The sequence below is a fragment of the Myotis lucifugus genome, unplaced genomic scaffold (assembly GCF_000147115.1).
Source record: "Myotis lucifugus unplaced genomic scaffold, Myoluc2.0 scaffold_1021, whole genome shotgun sequence".
Classification (NCBI taxonomy): domain Eukaryota; kingdom Metazoa; phylum Chordata; class Mammalia; order Chiroptera; family Vespertilionidae; genus Myotis; species Myotis lucifugus.
The window spans coordinates 46,186-53,777 of NW_005872069.1; positions in this window are offsets into that span (position 1 = coordinate 46,186).

Below are 7,592 nucleotides of genomic sequence, written 5' to 3' on the forward strand. Positions count from 1 at the left end.
GCATAAGTTCACCAGGCCAGAGGAGTTCACTAGAGAATAATACCAAACATTTAAGGGAGAAATGATACCAATTCTTTCCAATCTCTTTCAGAGGATAAAAATAGAAGGAGTGTTTCCTAGCTCATTCTGTGAGGCCAGTGTTACCTGAATATGAAAATCAGACAAAGACATTACAGAAAACCTCATACCATTATCTCTCATGACCATAGATACAAAAATCCTCGATAAAATATTAGCAAATTAAATCCAACAATGTATAAAAGACCAAGTGTGATTTAACCCAGGTATGCAACGCTGGTTTTAACATTTAAAAATCAACATAACCCATCACAACAATATCAGGGGTCCTCAAACTACAGCCCGTGGGCCACATGCAAATACAAATATTGTATTTGTTCCCGTTTTGTTTTTTTACTTCAAAATAAGATATGTGCAGTGTCCATAGGAATTTGTTCATAGTGTTTTTTTAAACTATACTCCGGCCCTCCAACGGTCTGAGGGACAGTGAACTGGCCCCCTGTTTAAAAAGTTTGAGGACCCCTGGATTAGATGGAACATATACTAGTAGATCAGTGAAGTTGTATTGAGATACAGGCAGTAGGCAGTGAACAGTTTTCTCCCAAAAGCTGACAGCCACTGCCCACCTAAGTCATGCTCCTATCTGAAAAAATTACAAATTAATCCACGTCCTATACTTTAAGGGCTGCTCACGAATAGTCACAACTGGTTACGCCAAGTCCTTGAATGCTGAATCTGTTCTTACACCTCTACTCCACTTGCTTTCATTCATTGGATTTAATACTCAAATTAACAGGCATGGTATTCAATGTTTAGATTTCCAAGGCTGGCCCATATTTAATGTGTTTAAAGTGCCTATTGCCATACCTGCCGAATGGTAAGCACTCCATAAATGCTAACTCTGACATACGCATGTATTAAACCTTTACGATCTAGATTGTTCACGTTATTTTTTGTGCTTGGGCTTGTGTTGCTGCCTCTTTAGGGTGTAGCTCTGTGCATCGTTCGGTACGATTCTGCTGTCTCCTAGGGTCACAGGAGTGTTGTGTTCTGGGGTGGTCTCCTCCGCTAGTTTTCCAGCTCATCTTGGAAGGTCTGTACAGCCTGTCCCCGCAGTTGTCAGTGCCAGGAGTGGTCTGTGCGTAGTGGATCCGGCCCGCAGGCCGTAGTTTGCCCACAGCTGTTCTATGCAAACCGTTCTCCCTAGAGCACTAAGCAGGTAGTGCTAAGAGCGAAGGTAACTCACAGCCTCTGGGCGGGTGCTGAGCGGAGCAACAAGATTAGCGCCTACTTACCCACCTGCCGCTTTTTTATTCATACGAGTCTAGGCTAATTACAGGGTTTCATTGTATTTTCATACATGTAATAATCTAGTTTACCCTGTAAATGAGTCATTTGCAATGCAATTAAACAGCCAAGGAGAACAAAATATTAAAATAAGCATGTGTTTAAATAAGATACAATATGTGCAATTAGACATAACACACTCCCGTATCTCAGTGTTTGATTTGCACAATACAAACAGGTCATTTGCGGCCAAGTGGAAACCAGTGATGAGATGACCTTTAAGCTCCTGCCCAGCGGGAGAGTCCATGATTTTGTGATCTGAGTGAAAAATGAAAACTTCAGAGCACCATGCAGATGTTTACAAGAATCCAGCTGTTTGATGTCAGGTGGACAAGACACCCAGACAACGGACAGGCATTCCACTTTCATCCAGATGTTGGTGCACGGTGCTGACTTAGCCTGACACACAGCAGCGTTAAGTGACTTATTCCAGGTGGTGAGAATCTCTGACTCTCCTGGCAGTGGACTTGTTTGGAGGTTTGTCATTTTGGGATCAGTAGCACCGATACTAACAGCTCCTGCCCCACTGACAGTCTCTGGGTCCATGAGATGAAATAGTCAATCAGTTCTCTCCATTTTTCAGCTCTTTTCTCCCCTCTCACTCCCCTCCTCCCCGACTAAGGTCTGCGTTAACCTGGACTCTGGCCCAAGACAAGGTGGGCTCCTCCGTCACAGGCTGTGCACTGTGGCCCTTGTCTTTGCAGCCACTCCTGTTCATCAGGGCCACACACTGGTCAGATCAACCTTCTGGGCATTTGAAAGGTTGATTGCAGGATAGACCATCACAGCCGCCAGTCACCCTCCCATGATCAGGCTGCAGAGGACCACTCATCTCCATGTGGCTGTGGTGCACGGGCCCGTCTGAGGTGACAGATGCTGGTGAGAAGTTCTGTCCACATCCAAAAACCGCACCGCTGCCCTTGATCTGCAGCTGCAGCTTCTGTATGCAGAGCCCGGTGCTGTTTGCAGATCAGCCTCTTGGACTCAGCTTCTTCCGGTTGCCTTGACGCCCAGTGAATTTCCCAGGGCTGGATCAGGTCCATTCCAGGCGCATCTGGTGCCTCTCATGCCCAGATGTCTCAAGCTTGACCATTGGGATTGAAATCGTGCTTCTGCAGCATCTTTCTCTGCAGCCTTGCCTGGCTTCTTTTCCTCCAGCCCCTGCGCCCGCGCCTCCTTTACCATTGCCTCCCTCCAGCTCTTGCTGCTCATGCCCTGCCTGAGTCTGCATAGTGTGGCCTTGGCTGCCCAGAAGGCTGGTTCTAGACCAAACTCCCTACGTGACCTTGAGCAAGACACACCGCCTCCCTGGGCCTCATTGTCCTTATCTTAACATGAGAGCGTTGGCCTGAATCAGGCCTGAGCTCCCTGCCGTTCTAAAATCACATCATCTCTCTAATCCTGCTAGACTGGCTGCCTTCCAAGGGCTCACTGCTCACATTCTGCCTGGTTCTGCAGGATTTAGGGAGGGAGAGTGAGAAATGTTAGGTTCTTGGGCAAACATCCTGAAAAATTATAAAATGCGTCTGCTACCTTCTCATCTTCATGAGCCCCCTCTTATGTGTGGAATTGAAAACTCAGAGACCTAAACATAGCCTTTATGACAGTTTTGTCACTTCCCCAAATTGCACAGCAAAAGCAGAGAAGGGTGCAGGGAAGCTTAGCTTCCTGAGTGCTATGCAAGCATTGCTCCTCTGGACCCAGGATGGGGGTGCCTGTGAGAAGAGGCTCTGAACAGGCCAGAGGAAAGGGAGTGAGAGGAGAATGGAGGAAGAGAGACCTAGAGAGACTGAGGGAAGGTGCCTGCATTGGGGCTGGGGGTGGGGATGGGGGAAGGGGGCGGAGGAGTGCACAACTGAGCATCCAATCAGCACTTGGTGCTAATTCCAAACAAACATAGCACTTAAACAAAAAGTAAATTAGCATATGCACAGTGTGTTGAGGCCTCCAGTGTTGAGCCTTCCAGACCAATCATCTGTGATAGGAAGGCCTCCCTATTCCTGGCATGGACGGTCCAGGGCACATCAGGTTCAGTGTGTTTCCCTCATTTGTTTCTACAGGTAACTGCAAGTTAATGAGCTCCCAGGGCAGTGTTTTAGAGGTTCAAGGGGTGTTAGTCTAAGGAGGGGTGTCAACGTAGAGAGGAGGGCTTTCTCCACCTTTTCCTTATGGGAGGGAACCAGTAAGTCTTTGCTGTTGTGATTGGGATTATTTTTATAATTTAAAACCACCAACTTACTGTAGCTCAACCTAATCCTAATTGTGATTTCTTTTATTTTTAAATCACTTGTGATTATTCCTGACTTTGCCTCTAAGCTCAGGAATGTTTCTGAATAGGCAATTCTATTTCTAAATAAGATATCAAGTGTGTGTGTGTGTTGTGTAAGGTTAACACAGGTGAGAAGGGACACCCACCTCTGTTTGGAGCTGCCCAGAGGCATGATCCTGCCTCGGTGAGATGGGCTGTTGTCAAGGAAAACTGACTCATGATCCTGCTCACCAGCAACTCCTTTGCCCTCACCTGTCTCCTTGCTTTTCTCTTCCTCCCTTTTCTGATATCCCTTTAAATGCTTCTCCCTGTAATCCATTGGCTGAGTTTGCTTTAAAACTCAGCATTCAGTTCTTCTTCAAGTTAACTTCTCACTGACCAGGAGAACCTGGGTCAGGATATCCCTGCTCCCGGAGTTTCTGGCGTGAGTGAAAGCAAGAGGGACCATCAGAGTGTTTGGAACCAAGATGTTAATACTCAGTGACAAGACAGTCACTAAGATTCCTTAGGATGGGAAATTCCTTGGACTGGATCAGAGATGAGCTGTAGGTAGGAAGGGGTGAGTGGAAGGCCTTGACAGCAGCTTCAGCCGAGGTGAAGACAGAACTGACAGAGATGATTTGAAAGACAACCTGAGTGGCTCCTGGATCAGAAAGGAGCCTCCAAGTGAGAGAACATGGGGCGGGTCTCAGCTGGAGGCGCCTGATGGTCCTTTGATGCATCATCATCTCTTCACTGTTGAGGAGATGGTGGGTCCAGAAAGAAGATGAGGAACATGGGAAAGTGGGGGCACTCAACCGTGCACAATGTTTTTATTGTGTGTTGTGGGGGGGGGTTGTTCTGCAATTTTACAGCTTGCAAAGTACAATCACAGATACTATCGCATGTAATTTCCACAATTACCCAGTATAACTGCGTAGTTATAATTAACTCTATTTTGCAGTTCATTAATTCATTCAATATATTCTGAGAGTCTTTTATGCACAAGGCGCTATGCTAGATGCTCAAGCTACTACAACAGACAAGACTACATCAACAGTTGAAAAGTTATTGCAGTGAAGTGTGATTGGTTATGATTGGGGGAAATAAGGGCGCCAGCAGGAAGACTTAATCTGGTCTAGGGAAGTATTTCAAAAGGAGTGACATTTAAATTAGAACTGAATGGTAGGTAAATAAGGTTGAGCTAGGCGAGGGACAAGGGTTGGAAAATGTCACAGGTAGAGGTAGAATTGATAGAAGACCAAGAGTCAGGAAAGATAAAGCATGTGAGCTTGGCTCATTCTGGGAACTGCAATGGGGTGATCACAGCTATGCAAAGAATGTCAGGGGGGAATCAGAAGAAATGAGGCTGGAAAAAGAGGCAGGAACCAAGCCTTGAAGGGTCCTGGAAGCCATGTGATGAGATAGCAAAAGATGACACTGAGTTTTCTCACTTGGGCAGTTGGTGGGTAGCCATGTGATTTTACTGAGGAAGGGAGTCTGAGAGGAAGAACAGGTTTTGAGAAAAAGATGACACACCATGCTTACAACATCCTGCATTGCTGTCTTGTGTGCAGTTGCAGAAAGGTCTGAGCTCAGGAGAAGAGCATGGGCTGAGATGGCAGTGTGGTGGTATTTCCATATGGTTGGTTATTAAAGATGAAGACATGGTGAGATTGTCCAGGGAGAATAGACAGAGGAGAAACGGCCTAGGATGGAGCATGAAGGAATTCCAAAAGTAGAGAGAGCAGTCGAGGAAGAGAGCCTATAAAGGTGGTTGAGAGGTATATTGTTTCTGTTGAGAAAATATGCTTTGGAATCAGACAACTCTGGAATTATATCCTAAGAATATGAAACACCAATCAGAAAGAATATATGTACCCCTATGTTCATAGCAGTGCTATTTACAATAGCTAAGATCTGCAACCAAGGTATGTGCCTTTGACTGGAATTGAACCCGGGACCTTTCAGTCCGTAGGCCAACACTCTATCCACTGAGCCAAACCGGCCAGGGCAGTACTGGAAGTCTTAGCCACACAATCAGACAAGAAGAAGAAATCAATGGAATCCAAATTGGAAAGGAAGAAATAAAACTGTCGTTATATGCAGATTACATGATACTGTATATAGAGAACCCTGAAGATTCCACCAAAACTACTAGAACTGATAAATGAATTCAGTAAAGTAGCAAATGCAACTAAATATCCAGAAATTAGTTGTATTTTATACACTAATAATGAACTATCAGAAAGGGAAACTAAAAAAATAATCCATTCACTGTTGCTTCAAAAAAATACCAAGGGCCCCGCCGGTATGGCTCAGTGGTTGAGTGTCGACCCGTGAACCAAGAGGTCACTGGTTCAATTCTTGGTCAGGGCACATGCCTGGGTTGGGGGCTCAATCACCAGTAAGGGGCGTGCAGGTGCAGGAGGCAGCTGATAGATGCTTCTCTCACATCAGTGTCTCTTTCTCTATCCCTCTTCCTTTCTCTCTCTAAAAAAAATCAATAAAAACATATTTTTTAAAATACCTAGAAATAAATTTAAATAAGGATGTAAATGACCTATACTCAGAAAATTATAAGATACTGGAGAATTAGAAGAAAATACAAAATAACTGAAAGAATATCATGCATTTATGGGTAGGAAGAATTAAAGTCATTAAAATGTCTGTACTACCAAAGCAATCTATAGATTCAATCCAATTCCTATCATGATACCAATGATGTATTTCACAGAACAAATATTCCAAAAATTTATATAGAACCACAAAAGACTCTGAATAGCCATAACAATCTTGAAAAAGGAGCAAAGTTGGAGAAATCATACTACCTGATATCAAACTATACTCAAAACAGCACGGTATTGGCATAAAAACAGACATAGATAAATGGAACAGAATAGAGAGCCCAGAAATAAATCTACACCTTTATAGTTAGTTAATATTTGACAAAGGAGGCAAAAACATACAATGGAATAAAGATAATCTATAATAATAAAAACATAATATGCTAATTAAACTGGACATCCTTCCAGACAAAGCCAGGGCTGCAGCCTCGGGATGGAGGCAGCTGCCACGGCTGCAAGGGACAGAGCCAGGCAGCTGCTGCAGCTGCGAAGGCCTACTCTTACACGAATTTGGTGCATCAGGCCTCTAGTCTATTCAATAAATGATGTTGGGGAAATTGGAAAGAGACATGCAAAAAAATGAAACTAAACCACCTTCTTACACCACACAAGAATAAACTTAAAATTATTAAAGACTTAAATGTTAGACTCAAAATCATAAAAATCCTGGGAGAAAACATAGGAAGTAAAATCTCAAACATTTCATGTAGCAATTTTTTTCTGGTATATTGCCTCAGGCAAGGGAAATTTTAAAAAAAATAAACAAATGGGACTATATCAAATTTAAAAGTTTTTGCACAGCAAAGGAAACCATCAACAAAATGAAAAGACAACCCACTGAATGGGAGAATATATTTGCCAATGATACATCTGATAAGGGATTGATACCCAAAATCTATAAAGAACTTATAAAACTCAACAGCAAAAAAAATTCAATATAAAAATGGGCAGAGGACCTGAATAGACACTTTTTCAAAGAGGACATACAGGTGGCCAATAGACATATGAAAAGATGCTCAACATCACTAATCAGAGAAATGCAAATTAAAATGATATCACCATGAGATATCACCTCATACCTGTCAGAATGGCTACCATCGATAAATCAAGAATTAAGTGTTGGTGAGGATGTGGAGAAAGGGGAACCCTCGTGCACTGCTGGTGGGAATGCAGACTGGTGCAGCCACTGTGGAAAGCAGTATGGAATTACCTCAAAAAACTAAAAATGGAATTGTTTTATGACCCAGTAATCCCACATTTGGGAATATATCTGAAGAAACCTGCAACACTAATTCAAAAGAATATGTGTACCCCTGTGTTCATTGCAGTGTTGTTTGCAATAGCCAAGATTT